Below are 18,423 nucleotides of genomic sequence, written 5' to 3'. Positions count from 1 at the left end.
ACCTACTGATTGATGAAGCTATCAGAGAGCAGAAAGAGAAGGAAAACATGTAAGTATGATCAGTTAACCTACTGATTGATGAAGCTATCAGAGAGCAGAAAGAGAAGGAAAACATGTAAGTATGATTAGTTAACCTACTGATTGATGAAGCTATCAGAGAGCAGAAAGAGAAGGAAAACATGTAAGTATGATCAGTTAACCTACTGATTGATGAAGCTATCAGAGAGCAGAAAGAGAAGGAAAACATGTAAGTATGATTATTCTTTAAATGATAAACTCTGTGTCTTGGAAACGAAGGTTTTCATTCTGTAATCCATGGATAAATATGGCATCAATGTTTGTGATTAGAATGCACAAATATACAGAAAATGAAACAAAAACTGTAGTGAAGGTGTCTGTAACAGTTTCAAAGACAGCAGTGCTTTAGAATTAGTTTACTCTCACAGTGATCCATTTTGTTACATGTAGGTACCATAGGTTAGGGTCTTTATAATATTTGTTGTTGTTTTTTTTAAGTCGTTTTGACAATGTCTAGCATCTGTTTCAAAGTTATATGTTAATTTTATTTTTAGGGTTTCCCATATCTGTAAATACACTAAAGTGGTACTGGTTCACAAGGTAGTAAGTGAAATATGTTGTAGAATGAATCATTGTTTATTAATTTACTTGTGTGTGTATGTGTGGAACGCTTGCAGGTTCATTACATCTATACTGGTAAATAATAATGGTGTGGGGAACAATTATAATGGAGGAATAGGGCACAGATAAATGAGATTCTGCTATGTGTAGTGGGATATCATTCACCATTAGTTGATTTAACCCTTTTGCAGAGGTCTCAGTATAATATACGTGAGTTAAGTATTTATACTGTAACTTAATGCTGTATGTGTACCTTCACAAAATATGGTGGATATTTGAGCAAACATTTCAAGTCTATTGTACACAAAAAATCAATTTTTTTAAGTGAAGTATTTTTAGTAAAGATTTATTTGTGAAAACATCAAGTCTGTTTAGCTGCTAGTGCAAGCACCATGTTATGATTAAAAACTATTCTGTGCCCCTGAAATCTCGGATATTATTTGTATAATCTCTGAAATCTCCTGAATACAATTTAAATGCCTATTTTCAGTAACACTTTATTTTCTATACCCTCACTATGTGGGATCTGTCAGTTTAACTGACTTCATAACCATGATAAAAAATTAAGAAATAAATATAAATCATGTCTTATTCCTTCTAGAATTACTGCAGATTATAATCTGAAAGAACAAATTTTTAGTCTTAGTAGTTTAAATCTGTTAACATGATTATGTTGACTTTCCAGTTGTGTCTGGTTAACATTACAGAAGTTACAGTGACATAGTATACGTACAATTATGTTATCTTATCTAATGATACAAACTGACCTTTAACTTTTACAAAATGACCTGTCTTAACTGTGCTGTAGTGGATTAATATTTTGAAAATTCAGTCACGTTTCAATTACACTGCACAACAAAGTTTTTGTTTCTTGAACACTGTTGGGTGTTCCTTATAGATTTTTGGCTGATGATCATGAAAATCACATCCAAATTTGTCCATCACGTACTGTTTCATCGAAATCTCAAGTTTTGATACAATGGAAAAACGATATCAGGACAACTGGAATCCATCAATGCTTGCTGACTACTGTTGGACACTGTAATATGATGCACTGGACATTGAATACAAACGAAAATCAGGAGCAAAATACTTTTAATTATGTTGAACTTAATAGCATATTAGAAACATAAATGCAATTAAATATATTATTGCCGGTAAACAGTTAACTGTCTATTTCTCAGAGTTCATACGTGATGAAGCAAAACCAAAACTACATTTGTGCATACCTACCAGGTACCTGTCACAGTAAGCAAAACTTCAAAAAAAAAATTGTTGTGCAGTGTTATTATACATTATATATGTATATAAAGTTATTACAATTAACCAACAAGTTCTAAGTTAGTTTCCTTAAAACAAAGAAAGTCAATAAATAGAGTAAACAATATAACTTCTAATAATAACAACTTTTGTACTCATTTGCTTCTCTTCATAGGTTTCTAAGCCTTTTCATATTTTGCATAGTGAGGACATGAAATAACTTATGTTTTATGTATACATTTGAAATAACCAGAAACATCCTGAGTAACTATATTTATACCATAGAGTTTTACTCTAATTTATGAAACTTAGTGACTAAGCTGTACTTTGTCTGAACAAATATTTAATTTCAAAGAGATTTTAAGAGATGACCTATTTGTAATCTTGGTTTGAAAGAACAAGATGGCTTCCAAGCACATTAAAATGGCTGAGAAAGGGAATGGGGGGGGAGACATTCTGAGCTCTTGATTGGTTGTTCACATGTCATATATCAAAATAAATGTATATAAAGAACGATTTTCAAAAATGGAAAGGGGTGAGTGGGGTTGCTGTTTGATTCAGTACATGAGCCATATCTCAACAAATATTAAATATGAGGTTCTTATTTTGTATTGTAGATTGTAAATGTTGGTAATTTCAGTTTGTTATTTGTATTAAACTATATACAGGGGTGTAGATCTTGGGGGGGGATGGGGGATACATCCTCCCTTCATTCTAGGTGGGGGTTACGGTGCATACCATCATCCCCCCCCCTCCCTACAGTTTGGTCTGTTGAATTGTTTGCATCACAGGCCTACAAATTGTGTTTGTTCTTGTGATTCTCATGTTCTTACCAATCAAATTACATAATTAGGCCTAGATGTAGGCTTTTTCAGTAGCCAAAATGTACATCTTTAATATGGGCGTGCTTCTAAGCTTTTCGATCTAAGCGATAGTTTGTAAGTATCAGTCAGTAGGCCTAAGTATACATGCAAGTATTGAGGCAACAAGATTACTCTGTGACTGCATGTTTACAGCTTTCAGGTTCAGTAATCAGAGATTACCAATTTGTAAATTGAACAGCCTGCATAAGTGGTTGCAAAAATCATTTCCCCCCTCGGGTGTAAAAAATCTACACCCCCTGACTATAGAGTTAGTATTTTGACATCAGAAATATCTGATGTGAACCACTGCTGCACTCAACATGCCACATGACACATTGAAAGAACATACCCAAGTATAAATTATTCTATTTCCTTTTAAATTAAGAAATTAACTGATATATAATACTAAAATATGAATTATAAACTACAACTTGACACCAAACTTATAAATTCATAAAATATTAGTTCAATAAAATTAATGCAGGTCGACAGATATGATGACATGCCCTTTGACCTGTGACCTGACTTTTCATTTCCCTTGAGTTATGTAAATTTATCAGTGATCTGCTTAAGTATATAAGATGCTTTTAAAGTGTGCAGTTTGTCATCTGGATTCTATGATAATATAATGTTTAACTGTTGTAATAGTATGAGTAGGATAACATGGTGGAAATAAATTTTGTTTATAGCAGGAAAAGCCCTGATGTTGCATGGAAGCCAGGCTCTCATGAAGTTACAGTTTCATCTAGCCACAGTTTTGTAGAAGTTACTGAAGAGGCTGACCGTCGGCCTATTGACAGCCCAGAGTCCTGTGACACAAGTCATGTCTCCATAGTTACAGTTGGAGAGAATGAACAAGTGAAGGATTCTTCTTTAGCACTTGAAGGTACCACCACTGAGTCCACAGATGTGGACAACTTAGATTTCCAGTTGGAAGATGCTAGTACAAATGAACAGCAAAAACTAAAATCTGGGATGAATGACAATAACGTGGTAGTGATTCAGCACGAAGCCTCAGAATCAAAAGATTTAACCATCGAAAACAAAAGTGAAGTAGTGGTTATTAACAATTCTATTAGTGAACAGTTATCTGATGAACAGCCAATAGGATTTGATGAATTGAAACTTGATGAAAAACTTGAAGAAACTAATAAAACAGAGGACAGTAGTGGAGTGTTTGATGATGGCACAAGTATTGATAAAAGTTCTGTTAAAACTTCTACATCAAGTGCCTCATCTGAAGACAAACCTAAAATTAAGGTGAATCTTAATTTAAAGAAGGGTTCCTCCTCGTTGCCATCACCTCCTGTATCTCCGGGTTATGTAGAATCAGAACGAAAACTACCAGCAAGTGCTCCCAGCACTGCTCCCTCCACACCTGCGGAGAATGAAGGTTTGACACGCCGCTCAATATCCGTGACAACAAACTCTACTTTGTTGTCTCACAAAAAAGAAATATCAGACACAGAAAGTGTATCTACGTTAGGTAGTACAGGAAGCAGAGAAAGTAGTGATAAAGAAAAGGAAGAAAACCAGGTCGTGTTGAGGAAGAAGAAAGAACAGGTTAGTGTTGGACTGTGGCTTGTGTTTTGAAGAAAGAGCAGGTTAGTGATGTCGAGAAACCCACTTGTTGAGAAATGTATATGCAAAAACGGCTCGTTTGGGTTGAGAAAATATTTTACATAGAAGAGCAAACAATGTTTCGACCTTCTTTGTTCATCGTCAGGTTCACAAAGAAAGAGGTAACTGACCGGAAGCTGACCACATGTTTGAAAGGGGTTGTGTAACTGAGTGTCGGAATGTAGAGGGCGGTGTTAGATGTTTGAATATATAATTTTATTTATTTTATTATATTAATATAGGTATAAAGGCATTCCTTTATATTGGTTTATTTTGGGTTTAAGTTGTTGTATAAGTAAGGCTTCTTTAATTTTGCATTTGTTTATGTTTGTTTCTTTATTTAGTATTTGAGTGTTTTCTATGGTTATGTTGTGTTTATTTGACTTGCAGTGTTCGAAAACGTGTGAAGGTGACTTTTTATGTTCTTTGAATCTGGTTTCCATTTTTCTACTTGTTTCTCAATATAGAAGTCGTGGCAGTTATCACATTGTATTTTGTAAATAATGTTGGTGTGGTGTTTGTCAGTGTAGTTTTTACATAGTATAGACCTCAGTTTTGTGCCTGGTTTTTGAATAAATTTGGTATTAACTGGAATGTCATATTTTGTTACCAAATTTTGCTAAATGTTGGTTGTTTGTTTGCTGATGTCAGGAATATATGGTATACAGCAGTATATGGTTTCGTGATTTTTTGATTCGTGAGATATATTTACTTTAGTTGGTTGATTTTGCTTTCTGTCTAGGTGTGTGCGTATAATGTTTTCTACGGTTTGTGGGGTAAACTTATTGATGTTGATGAAGTATTGTTTTATTTTGTCTAATTCATCCTTAATTTTATCTGGTGAGCATAGTTTTGTGGCCGTGTTTATTTGGTTTCTTAGTATGTTGAGTTTTTGTTTTGTTTCATGTGCTGAGTCCCAAGGAATGTATAGTCTAGTATGGGTGATTTTTCGGTGGAATTCTGTTTTGAATTGTGTGTCGGTTCTTGTAATTTTGAGGTTAAGAAATGATATTTGATTGCTTTCTTCCTGTTCACATGTGAAGTTAATGTTGGGATGTATGGAGTTAATGTGATTGAAAAAATTAAGTATGTGTTCTGTAGATTTGAATCCATAACCGTGTCATCTACATATCTGTACCAGTATAGTGGTGGATGTAATGCTGTGTTAATTGCTTGTGTTTCAACTTGTGTCATAAAAATATTGACTAGAACTGGTGATACTGGGTTGCCCATGCTTAGGCCATTTGTTTGTATATAGTTTTGGTTGTTGAACATGAAGTTTGTCTTTATCGTGGTGAATTCTATGAGGGTTGCTAATTGGTTGCTGGGAATGTCTATAGTTGGGTTAGGGTCTCGGATATAGAGTTCTAAGGCTATCTTGCAGGCTTCAGTGGTTGGAACTTCTGTAAAGAGGGATATAACATCGAAACTGGCCATTAAGGCTTTATGATTAAGTTGATTTAGATTAGACTTGAAATTAAAAGAGTCTTTGATGAATGAGCTGGCTGATGTTACATATTTGGAGAATGCCCATGCTATGTATTTACCAAGATTGTAATTAAATGATTCATATGTGGACATTATTGGTCGTAATGGACAATCTGGTTTATGAGGTTTGGGGATGCCGTATATTTGTGGTGTGCGTGAGTCGGTTTTACCTAGGTAGGAATAAAGTGTTTGTGAAATTGTGATGGCTTTTTTCATTTTTAGTAGTAATTTGTTCAGTTGCGTCTTGTGTGTCTTTGTTGGATTTTTGTGTATTGGTTTAAATTTGTTCGTTTTTGATAGGATGTTATTCATTTTTTGGATGTATTCATTCGTGTTCATTATGACTATAGCGTTACCTTTATCTGCTTTTAGAATTTTTATGTTTTTTGTCTTGTTTTAGGTTTTTAATGGAATTAATGTCTCTTTTTGTAAGGTTGTCAAATAAACTGCAAGTCAAATAAACACAACATAACCATAGAAAACACTCAAATACTAAATAAACAAACAAACATAAACAAACGTAAAATTAAAGAAGCCTTACTTATACAACAACTTAAACCCAAAATAAACCAATACAAAGGAAGACCTTTATACCTACATTAAAAATAATAGAATAAATAATATAAAATTATATATTCAAACATCTAACACCGCCCTCTACATTCCGACACTCAGTTACACAACCCCCTTTCAAACATGTGGTCAGCTTCCAGTCAGTTACCTCTTTCTTTGTGAACCTGACGATGACCGAAGAAGGTCGAAACGTTGTTCGCTCTTCTACGTAAAATATTTTCTCAACCCAAACGAGCCGTTTTTGCACATAAAAGAGCAGGTTAGTGTTGGACTATGGCTTGTGTTTTGAAGAAAGAGCAGTGTTTTATTTAAGCTAAAACTTCAGTTTTTAGATTTCTTACATGTTGTACAAACGTATTTTGTTTCAGTATATTTAGTCAAGCATTGTAATGTAAAAATAATTCATACATACATTTGTAATATGTCAATAAACAAAAGTCAAAGAGTAATGAACAAAGTGTAAACTTTATAGTTATTTGTATTTCTATGGTGACTATAGATGAAGATATTTGATGCAATTATGTAGGTAGTCAAGTCACTTGGTGTCTGGGAATTTGTGCCTAATTTTTCATTTTAAAAAGAAAATATTTTTTTCATATATACATTAATATTTGTGATGTAACTAAACATAACAGAATATATTTGTATAGCATCTGAATCTGCAATAAATATTGAACAACTTTAAATGAAATTAGAAATGACATAATGTGGAAAGATTTATATTCATGATGATCTGATTTCCATACAATAAACAAGTGTATCTGCAAGTGGGTTTATGGTAGTAGAGGCAGTTTGGATGGTTGATGCTGAAACTTTCAGTAGAAGATACTTAAATCTTCACAGCAAAGAGGTGACCATGTGATTGAAATAGTTGCCTTGAAACTGTTATAAAAATTAGATTGCATGAAAGTGTATATTTAGTTTGTCTGTTGGAAACATGCACAATATTGAAAAATTGGGTTAGAAATTTTTGTGAAACATGATTAAGATGGTTGCCTTTTAAACATTACTTTAAGAAAGGAAAAAGTTCTTGCCGAATGCACCATGTATATAGTTCACCAAATTTGTGGCACTACTGAACGTGTATATGTAACGTGACTACTCACTACCATTACTATTGAATTACCTACATTGGTGTAGCTAACTCCATTTATACTATTCCTGCTCAGTCCTTATGTTTTCAATTGGCACAGCTTCATTTAGACACTACATGAGACTACTATGTGATTGTCTGTATTTGGAATTCATTTAAACAGTTTTCTTTCACTATGTATGCATTCAGTTGTTTCAATGTTTCTGGTTTTTTATTTGTATCTTGTTACCAAGTTGCACAAGAACTTTATATGAATCTGTTATTTGCTGTAAGGACAGTTAACTCTCATTACAGTTAACATCACTACCAGTAGACTTCTTAGGAATCAGGTGTGACTTTAGTCTTAATTTGCTATAAGCTAGATCCAGTTATTTGGCTGGTGATTTCTCCTGTTTTTTTGTATAATTTTGACTTTTTGTTTTTCTAACATTTTTTTTAATAGCTACATTGTTGACTTTTTTGTTTCTTTCCTATTTGTAAAGCTGACCTTTGATCTGGCCACATTTCCTCTGTTCTTAATACTGGAGTCAAGTATTTGTTCTTGTACTTTACAATTTGCAGCTTGCTCTCACAGTGCCAAAGGTGATTCTTATTTACAGTTAGAACTCAAGAGTTCCAATTTAGAATATTTAACATTTGGACCACTCTCAGCTCCTGTATTTTGTTAGGTGGTAAGAACTTTGCCCGAAATCTTCACTCAATAGGTCTTCACACTCATTACATGGATGACTGGATTCTACTCGCATTTTCTCATTCACAGTCCAAAGACCATACTTGTTTGCTCCTAGAAGCAGCACAGGTGGGATTATTCATAAAGTCTGTTCTTACCCCTCCCCCAGTCATTATCTTGTTTATTTGGGGGTTTTGTTCAATTCCAACCTTGGTTGGGCTCGGCCTTCTCTTCAGGATATGGAGCAACCAGTCCACAAAGCTCTATATCAGCTCAGGAGGTTCTTTCTGCTTTGGGGATGTGGGCTTCTTGGAAGATTTCATTCCCAGAGGTTGAGCTTATGTGTGTTTCCTTCAGTTGACATACTTAAATCAGTGGAACTTCTCAATATCTCTTGAATCATTACCTTTCTACCCTTCCTACCCTAACCAGGACCAGCCTAGCATTGTGCCCTAGACAAAGAACAGATGTTATTTCATCCAAACAAGATTCTCCCATAGAGTGGTCCCTCAATCCTTAGGTCTTTCAGTGATTGTGTTTTCAGCTGGGAACACTTTATTTCAATGCTTTTGCCACCAACTTGGACATCAACTGACCTTTCTTTTGATCTCCCATTCCACACCCACTAACTCTGGGAGTGAATGCATTGAGACAAGATTGGAGAAGTTATCACATTTATTCTTACCCTCCTATTCAACATTTCCTTACAGTTCTGTCCCTAATCCAGAGAACTCTGTGTCCATTCCTCCTGGTGATTTTGTAGTGACCAGTACAAGCTGGAACTTTTTTTATCCTTAACTATTACTTCAGTCAGGCATCACTCATCCAGACATCCCCACCCTCTGTCTTTGCATGTGGCTTTTGTTAGCTCTGTTGCCTTAGTCCAGGGACTAATTCCACATGTTGCCATCTTCTAGATCTGTAAGACCTTTTTCCATGTTCATTCACCAAAGGTGATAGTCTGACTTCCACATGTGGTCCCTACAATGTGGTTTCCATTCTTCCCATTTTTCTGTTACTGATCTTTCACAGTTACTCACCTGGTTGTTTGTTAAAAGCTTGGGTGCATTGTCTAGCTGAGAGTAGCTTATCTAACACCTTCTGTTTCCTGAGGTTTTGTGTTCCCCTCTCATTTCTCTCCCCCTCCATACTATTTGGGTTCTGTCTCCTTCACATTACTTTGTACCCTATTCTGTTATATCGCCATGCTTGTAGCTGCTTGACTTCACTGTCCTTTGGAGGAGACTATTCAGGTCAGAATGAGGACTACATCCAATACCTTATTGCTCATTATCTGTATGATCTGACTGTTTTCTTCAGTTGGATATCAATTCTCTCCATTGCAATTGTACATGTTCATTTGCCTTTGATTGGGTTATTAGTTTGTTTTCTTTTATCATTGCTAAGAGGATCACACACACACACACACGCACACAGTGTTTGGGTGTTGCTTGGTCAGATATGCATTATTTATTGGTTGTGTCCATCCCTGCCAACTTCTTTACTGAATAAATCAGAAATGTTCTGCTTTTCAGAATAGGAAATTATGGACCACTATTGCACTTGAGACAGTTTGACAGTCCTCTGAACTCTCTGTTGCATTTAGTTCCCTTCTCTTTGTTTTTCTTCTCCAAGTGGAGAAAGGGGGTCCTTATCACTTTCCAGCTCCCAGTTACTGGACTGGTGGACCATTGAGGGTTTCCCCTAAGACTTTTAACTTACCATTTATCTACTCGGTTTGAAGAGAGCAAAGCTGGCTCCCCACCTTCCACTTCTTCCCAATGCTTATTCCCAAGTGGACAGTTGTCGGTTAGAGCAGGACCAACCTGGATCTTCCTCGTAATACTGGGTTTGGAATGACATTGCCCTGTTCCTCTAATTGTGTGCAGTAGAGGCTCCTTTTGTTGTTAATTATGGTTGCAGGTGGTTCCTAACATGCTCCTACAGTTGAGGTTTGGGGACTTTGTCTCTAATTTCAGCAACAGGACATGTATATTTATATGCAAAAACGGCTCGTTTGGGTTTCTTCGGTCATCGTCAGGTTCACAAGTGGGTTTCTCGACATCACTGATTAGGACATGTATATTGCTCCTCTGATTGAGGAAATATCCCATATTCCTATTGTAATTCTGGATGCATGATGTCTCTTTCCTACATTTATGGTTAGGTGAGTTAATATTTCTGCTCTTTAATTCCAGTTACAGATATTGCCGCAGAGTGAAAGGCATAACTCTTCCAGAAGTAATGTGGTGACCCAAGTGTGTGCTTTGGCTCATTTCAGAGCTCATTTTGGGCAGTCACTTTCTGCTTAGTTTCAATGTTGTACATCCACACTGGCCCCTCCATTTTTGTAATGTGGAATTCTAGCTCTGTGTGAAAGAAGGTAATACCATATTGGAATTAATGTTTTTCTTACATTGAAAATCTGTTTTCAATAATTACTTACTTCCCTACTGCTGGTGTTTGTTTTTTTTGTTAGATCCTGCCAGTTATATAACACCATTTGTCATTTTATAATAATTATTAAAAGGGTTGTAATTCTTACAAATGTCTAAATATATGATGGTTTATTTCTACTACAAGGTTGTTATATAACTAAATATTGAGGGTGACTGCCTTCTCAAAACTGGCTGCAGATAGGGTACAAGTACTCAATTCCTAACCCTTAATTTATTTTTCATAAGTGCTGACCAGTTCAACGTCTTCATTTGGAGTGTATTTGATAGATGGAATATCCCTTATGATCAAAAACATCTTCTATTATGAGTTAATGATGACAAGTTCTGGTAATGGATAGTTTGTTGTTTTCATTGTTTTTTTTAAGTACTATTGCAAGTGTATTTTTTTATTTATATTAATTTCATTATTATTTTATAGTGCTGATTTTATCACTTGTTTACAATTAATTTGATTTATAGCCTAGAATTCCTGATGTATACAGGTGTGTGCTCAGATACTGTGCACAAACATTTGATTGCTCACTTTATGTTAATATTGTGTTAGATTCATGTTTAATGTGACTTAATAAAATTTAAATGCTCGTGAGTTGTTTGGTAATATATACCTAAGCTTTATTGTTGTAGGAACAACACAGTAACCTTCCAAACATAGTAAGAAAGGCTAATAACACAGCCAACAATGCTACCTCTGCCCAACGGAAGACATTGAAACGTACCAGGAAGTTTGTAATTGATGGAGTAGTTGTAACTACCACTCAAAGTAAAGTAATTTATGGTGATGAGGATAACAAAATCAGAGATGACCATTTTCTAAGGTAATGCCATTTTGTGGTTAAGTATTGATAAAGGAAGACTTGTTTAATCTGTTATTTGTAATTTTTGATATAGATTTGATGCAACACTTTTGGGATAAATGACCAATTTTTAGTATTAAATGTGTGTTACCGAATCTGATATTCAATGATTCGTAAAGTAGTTTTTGAAAAATTTTACTGTTACAAAAATATGTTCGTTGTCAAAGTTAGGCTTACCATCTAGCTTGTTGTTAAAGACACAATATTTTATGTAATAATGAACATTATTAATGAAAGTATGTAAGTTATACCATGTTAAGCCTTTATCAAGTTTATAAAAACAAACTATTGGTCCATTCAAAGGACATTTATCCTGAAGGTCATTTCAAGTGGTATGTTTTACTTTTTTTCTTATTTACCATATTTTGTATATGGAGAACTATTTATATAAGGAATGTATGAAGTTCATAAAGTTGTTAAAACATTAGCTCCAAATATTTTGTTGTTGTTATATATTGCTTATATATTAAATCATTCATTTCTTATTTGTTACATATTTGACTATGGTAGAATTAATTGAAAAGTTTCTTATATGAGATTTCATATCATATGGAAGATAGGTGAAATTATACCTTAAGATATTTAAAGTTTTATATAGTGCCTACTTAAATAAATTACTAAAATTTACAAATTTTTCCATACTGTGTATACATTTTAAAATCGTTTTTAAATATTTTCTAAACCTGTGAAATTTTGTATTGATTTTAATTTGATTTTGTTTCTATTTAGTATAAAACCTTTCTGTGTATATTGTCTTGATCTGTATGAAATACTTGTACCTATGTTTTTAGATGGTCATTTAAAGAGGTAGAACATTCTGCTTGATTATACTTGTTACTTTCTGCATATCAGAATCAGGTTAAATGAAAGAAAAAAGTACATATTAATATAGAAAGTTTTTAAACTTTATAGTTTTTTTTTTAATTTTTAGCTAATTACATTATGTAACACAAATTTTGTTCCTGGATAGTACATGTTATTTCTTCATTGCTTATGTTGTAAAAGTACAGAAAATGACCATTATTCCCTTCAAACTTTGCTTTTGTGACCTGGATAATGAAATTTAGAAATTAATCTATTTTCTGTGTAAAAACGGGCAAATTTGCACATTTTCATTTACATAAGGTCTGAATAAAACAACTTATGAATCAAGATTTACATGTATTTATACTAAAGTTATACAGAAATGTTTAGAACTGAGTAGTTTTTCGAGATTTGCAACTGTAATGTAAATCGCCTTCACATATCAGCCCCCAAATATAGTCTCCCATCATGTTTTTGTTACATGCTCCCAGGCCACAAAAGCAAAGTTTGAAGACAAAAATAGTTCTTTTCATTTACTTTAGGCATAAGCAATTGGGAAATAACACTTTCTGTCCAGTAACAAGAAAGAGTAAAAATTTTGTTACATATTGTTACGAGAGATAACAAAAGCATGAAATACAGAATGTTCTAAACTTAGATAAAATGTAATTAGCCAATTGGAAATCTGTTAAAATTTATAAAATTTGTTTGTTTGAAGATCATACTGTTGCAGATGATGGATTACTGTTTGTTTTTTGTAGGAAACAAGAGATGAGAGAACTGAAAATGCTTCAAAAAACATGAAACTAAACAGTTCCAAGACTTAGCAGTGAAGGCTCAGTTCACTGAAGAACAACAGGAAAAAAGATTTGAACAAGAAATGGCTGTAAGAAAAATTTGTGACTAGGAATTTCTGTAATACACAAATCTAAAGTCAAAGTTAGCACTGTTCATTGCATTATATTTTGAAATGGAAGACTTATTTTTTACTACCAACTTATTGAGTGGATAAGGATAATTTTGTTATAGTTTATGGACTAAGGCTGATTTATCTTGTGGTCTATTAAGATTTGTGAAAAATCTACCTTTTAATCTTTCTTTACTCAGTAACTCTGCAGGAAGGCTGTAGTAACAATGTTGTCACATTGGGAGTAGCTTTCAGTAAACCTGAAAACACATTTACAAGTATTTAACATTTTATTAAAGAAGTTTCTCAAAAAACATGAGAAATTACTCGGTGGAATTCTCTGTAATCTGTAAGCTTCCTCAAGAAGTAAGTACAGTTGATGATACATTACTTGGACTAAAGTTATTAAGAAAAGGTGGAGGCTTATTTTAAGGTAATGTCAGATTGATTCAGAAAAGTGAACTTTGAAAATGATTTGATTTCTAACATAGTAACATGGGTCTTCTTTGTTTGACATAGTAACATGGGTCTTCTTTGTTTGACATAGTAACATGGGTCTTGTTTGTTTGACATAGTAACATGGGTCTTGTTTGTTTGACATAGTAACATGGGTCTTGTTTGTTGATAAGCATAAAGCTGTGCTTTCTGTACTTAGTTCACTTTAGGGATCAAACACCAACTTGTAGTAATATAAGGAATCAAGCTTCTCTCTGAAATATTGGAGGGAATGTAAGTTACAGAATGTTTATTTCAGTATTACTATCAGGCTATCTAATTTATGGACTTGTGACATGAAATCCAGTACAGTAACTGGTGTTACAATTGGTAGATTTGCTAACCAATAAATTAATATTAATGTTCTTTGTAGTGTGTGTTTGTTAACTCTTAAGATGTTAATTTGTTGGAAAATGGAACAATACTGTAAAGCAAAAACCTAAGTTAATTATCTACAAACACAGAATTCAAGTATTTTATATTAAATTAACTAATAAATATACTAATAGAATTAAACGATGAAAAGAAGTAGATAAAAACTTAATGAATGGATTTATGGTATTTCAGTGTTAAGCCTACTTCAGTCAAAGAAGTAAGTGTAAATTTTCAAGAGACACTAATCATGTTACAGGTAAACACTTAAGCAATCAACACAATTCACAGAATGAGAAATTTGTGCTTATTATGAATAATTATTGTGTGTTTTTCAAGAACCTACTAAGGAATTATGACACTGACCTGGAAGCCCTTAACAGGCAGCAGAAACAGATGGTAGAAAGAGCAGAGCAGCAGCAGGAAACAGATCTGAAAGTAGCATCAAAGAAAATCAGGAGTGAACAGGTATCTATCTATTTGTTGTTTTTATATGTCAGAAAGATTTACATATCTAATTTGAGTTGAATTTTTAATGTTTGTCCTTGGTTGAAAGGTAAAGAGTCGTGACAGTTTTGTTTTGTTTTCAACAGGTCATAAGAAGTTGGAGTTTACTGTTAGAGATCACACTTATAAATTTATAGTAATTGTCTGAAGAGTAACTTATAAAACAACCCAAATAAGTTTTCAAGACATACCAATATCATGTTAAGGGTTAATTTAACCTCAACAATCAGACTGAAAATAAGAAGCAACATGAGTGATTGTCAGTCAAATGAAGGGAAGGGTGTATTATTTCCTAGTGACTGAGATATCTGTATAGTAGGACCCACTTTGTAAAATAGCTCGGATGAAGAGTTCATATATGCCATTGTTATAAAAATACACAAACTATTTAAATATATTTTTATGATCGTATTTTGATTTCGATAGGAGCGAGAGTTGAAGTCATTTAGGGACAGCATGAAAAGTGAATCAAAGTTGTTGAAACAGGAAGTAGAACTACTACCAAAAGACAAACGAAAGGATGTATTTAGGGTTAGGAAAGAAAAACTTGACCAGGAACATTCAGAAAGGGTGAGTGACATCTGAGCATTGTTTAGGAGTAAACTGATATATATTTTTTTCAGTGTAAACTTTTGTCTCACTGATCTTTGCTACACATTACAACAGATTAAAATAAAGAACAGCTCAATGCACAGTACAACCTTAGAGTTAAACACTGTATATAATAATGCAGTACAGAAGTGTTTCTGTTCTTGTAGTGTTTCTTGTAAAACATCATATAAATAATTTTCACTTATTTCATTGTAGAAGAGCATCAGCCCTGTAATCAAAACACACACATTGGTTTATTTGTTTAAAATATTTATAAATGTAAGCATTTCTTCATAGTACATGTAAACATTATCAATGTAGCCTCACATTATTATACAAGTTTGGATTATTTTGTTGTTTTTTTTATTCTGTATATTGTATGTTATTGACTTATCACCTGCATTTTATATCATTGGAACTTTAAGAACTGTTAAAACAACAAAGTCAACACAGAATAATTCTCGAACCCAGACAATGCTTCAGTCAGTCACTCCTGATGAGATCTTTATCATAATTTCATTTCAGGTATTGGAAAAGTCTCCTAATGACCATGACAACTAACAAAATGGATTTTATTTAGAGAGAAATATAAATAACAAAGTTTATTCAACTGGATCTGTAAACTGTTCATGATAGCTGACAATGAATGATGCCATTTCATTTTTGTCTGATTGCATGTGAGGTTGACAAATTTGTACAGAAGTAATTGTATGTTTATTTATTTAGGTTTAATTTATAAAACTATCAGAAACTTCTGTATTGGGGACTATTTGTGCTAGTAATTAGTAACTGTAATATTCATACCTCATTGTAAACAAAACATTTTCATGAAGAACTGCATGGAAAATGTTCTAGATTGTGCTGTTTTGTCAGACAGAGCTCATTTCACTGTATATAACCTGCAGTGTTTTTATTAATTATTACTGTTTATTGAAACAATAGGTTGTTTTTTAAACTCCATTTCTAGTACTATATTTATATATGACATCAATAAAGATATAATCAGAGCTTCGTGTACAGTCCTAGTGAATGTTCTTGTTTTATTTAAAATTGTGGTTTGTGATAAAGAAATGGTTGTTGTGCATACTACAGTTATTTATATAGTTGTCTGAATTTTTAATACTAAATTTGTGAAATTGTTTTTATGGGAGTTTGTTTGTGGCGCTGTTCAATAGATGTCATCACATTTCATAAGCTTTCATCACCATTGGGATCAGCCAAACAGATGGCAGTATTGAATTTATTATTTTAGTCATATGGATAACCTTGACATTTCTCCATTATAGTAGGATGTTTTGAACTGTTTATGCATGCTTTTGTGTTATAATTGTAGAATTGATTTATTTTAATAAGTTAATGTTCAGAATTACATTGTCTCTAATATGTAACTCCATCCAAAGTAAAAGAATAAAGGAACAGTTTGAGAGATTTAGACACACATTTAGCACATGTCAGTATGTTGCTTAGACAAAGCATTTATGACTTCTTGACAATCAAATACTTTTTTTTTTCCACTTTGATTGCTGTAAACAATGTGCATGTGGTATAAAATTAGTATTTATATTTCTATATATTCAGGCATTTGTCTAAAAATAACTTTTAGTAATTAGTGTAAATCTTATGGACAGGTTTGTCAAGCTGATGAAACTTTTGAATTTTCTAAATGTTTGTGATATGCCTTCTGTATTTATGTTAAAGATAGTTTTTGAAAACTATTAAACATACAGTAATTGCATATAATTTAAATTTATTTTTATTATCTCAAAAAATATTAAAAATGTATTAAAATCATTTTAATGGAAAATACAGTCAAAAGAATTAAAACTTACAGGTGAAAAGATTATAACTGTGAATTTATGACTTGTAGGAGAGGGCATTCTTAGAGAGGCTGAATGATAATCATGAAATCTCAATGAAGCGGCTGGGAGACACCCACAGAGAGAAAATAGCCTTATTAGAAAAACAGTTTCTACAGCAGAAACAACAGTTGCTCAGAGGTAAAAGTTTTACTTTAACAAAAAAGTGATTAAGGGATTACCTTTACTGTCAGCAACTCAACTTAAGATTCTGGGGGTTTACAGGTGGACTGGAACCATAAAAAACTAGCTTTGATTACTTTTAAGAACAACAGATCACATTTAGGTGTGGTGGGTTTACAGGTGGACTGGAACCATAAAAAACTAGCTTTGATTACTTTTAAGAACAACAGATCACATTCAGGTGTGGTGGGTTTACAGGTGGACTGGAACCATAAAAAAACTAGCTTTGATTACTTTTAAGAACAACAGATCACATTTAGGTGTGGTGGGTTTACAGGTGGACTGGAACCATAAAAAACTAGCTTTGATTACTTTTAAGAACAACAGATCTCATTCAGGTGTGGTGGGTCTACAGGTGGACTGGAACCATAAAAACTAGCTTTGATTACTTTTAAGAACAACAGATCACATTTAGGTGTGGTGGGTTTACAGGTGGACTGGAACCATAAAAAACTAGCTTTGATTACTTTTAAGAACAACAGATCACATTCAGGTGTAGTGGGTTTACAGGTGGACTGGAACCATAAAAAACTAGCTTTGATTACCTTTAAGAACAACAAATCACATTCAGGTGTGGTGGGTTTACAGGTGGACTGGAACCATAAAAAAACTAGCTTTGATTACTTTTAAGAACAACAGATCACATTCAGGTGTAGTGGGTTTACAGGTGGACTGGAACCATAAAAAACTAGCTTTGATTACTTTTAAGAACAACAGATCACATTCAGGTGTGGTGGGTTTACAGGTGGACTGGAGCAAAGTTGCAGTATTGTTACTGGTTGACTGAAAGTGAGTGACAGTCGAATAATCCAGGTAAGTACAACTAATTTCTAAAAGCACTTCTGTATCTCTGAATGAAGGAAAATGTGCAGTAAAATAGCTGAATTACTTAATCCAAATTTTTTTGAAAAGGATCGTTCATATGAGTGACATCTAAAGGAAACAAAAACATTGAAGACCAAGACTGTACACAGTAGGATGAACCAACAAGAACACATTTCAGCACTACTTATTTTGTAGCTGCAAATTCTACATGGAAATTGAAACCTGATCATGAAGTTCTGTTATATGTGGTCACTGTACAAACAACTTGTCAATCCAGTTTGATTTGAAATTAGAAAATGGCTGTAATGCCAAATAACTTGGAACCAGGACTGGAAAGGTCAACTTCAGATGACTGACAGTGGTT

At 33.3% G+C, this 18,423-nt stretch overlaps 1 pseudogene across 1 annotated transcript in view; it reads left to right on the top strand.

The window, feature by feature from the left end:
- The window catches only part of LOC143223789 (STE20-like serine/threonine-protein kinase), a 94,061-nt pseudogene that overhangs the window by 58,652 nt on the left and 16,986 nt on the right, over positions 1-18,423 (top strand). Inside the window, exons 13-18 of the transcript XR_013013074.1 lie at positions 3,452-4,325; positions 11,290-11,480; positions 13,085-13,209; positions 14,437-14,565; positions 15,031-15,174; positions 17,063-17,192. The product of XR_013013074.1 is annotated as an STE20-like serine/threonine-protein kinase (transcript). The remainder of the gene's footprint in view (positions 1-3,451; positions 4,326-11,289; positions 11,481-13,084; positions 13,210-14,436; positions 14,566-15,030; positions 15,175-17,062; positions 17,193-18,423) is intronic.

Source organism: Tachypleus tridentatus, chromosome 8 (genome assembly GCF_004210375.1).
Source record: "Tachypleus tridentatus isolate NWPU-2018 chromosome 8, ASM421037v1, whole genome shotgun sequence".
NCBI lineage: Eukaryota > Metazoa > Arthropoda > Merostomata > Xiphosura > Limulidae > Tachypleus > Tachypleus tridentatus.
Note: the sequence above shows the minus strand (reverse complement) of the source record. Positions and strands in the feature narration are given on the sequence as shown.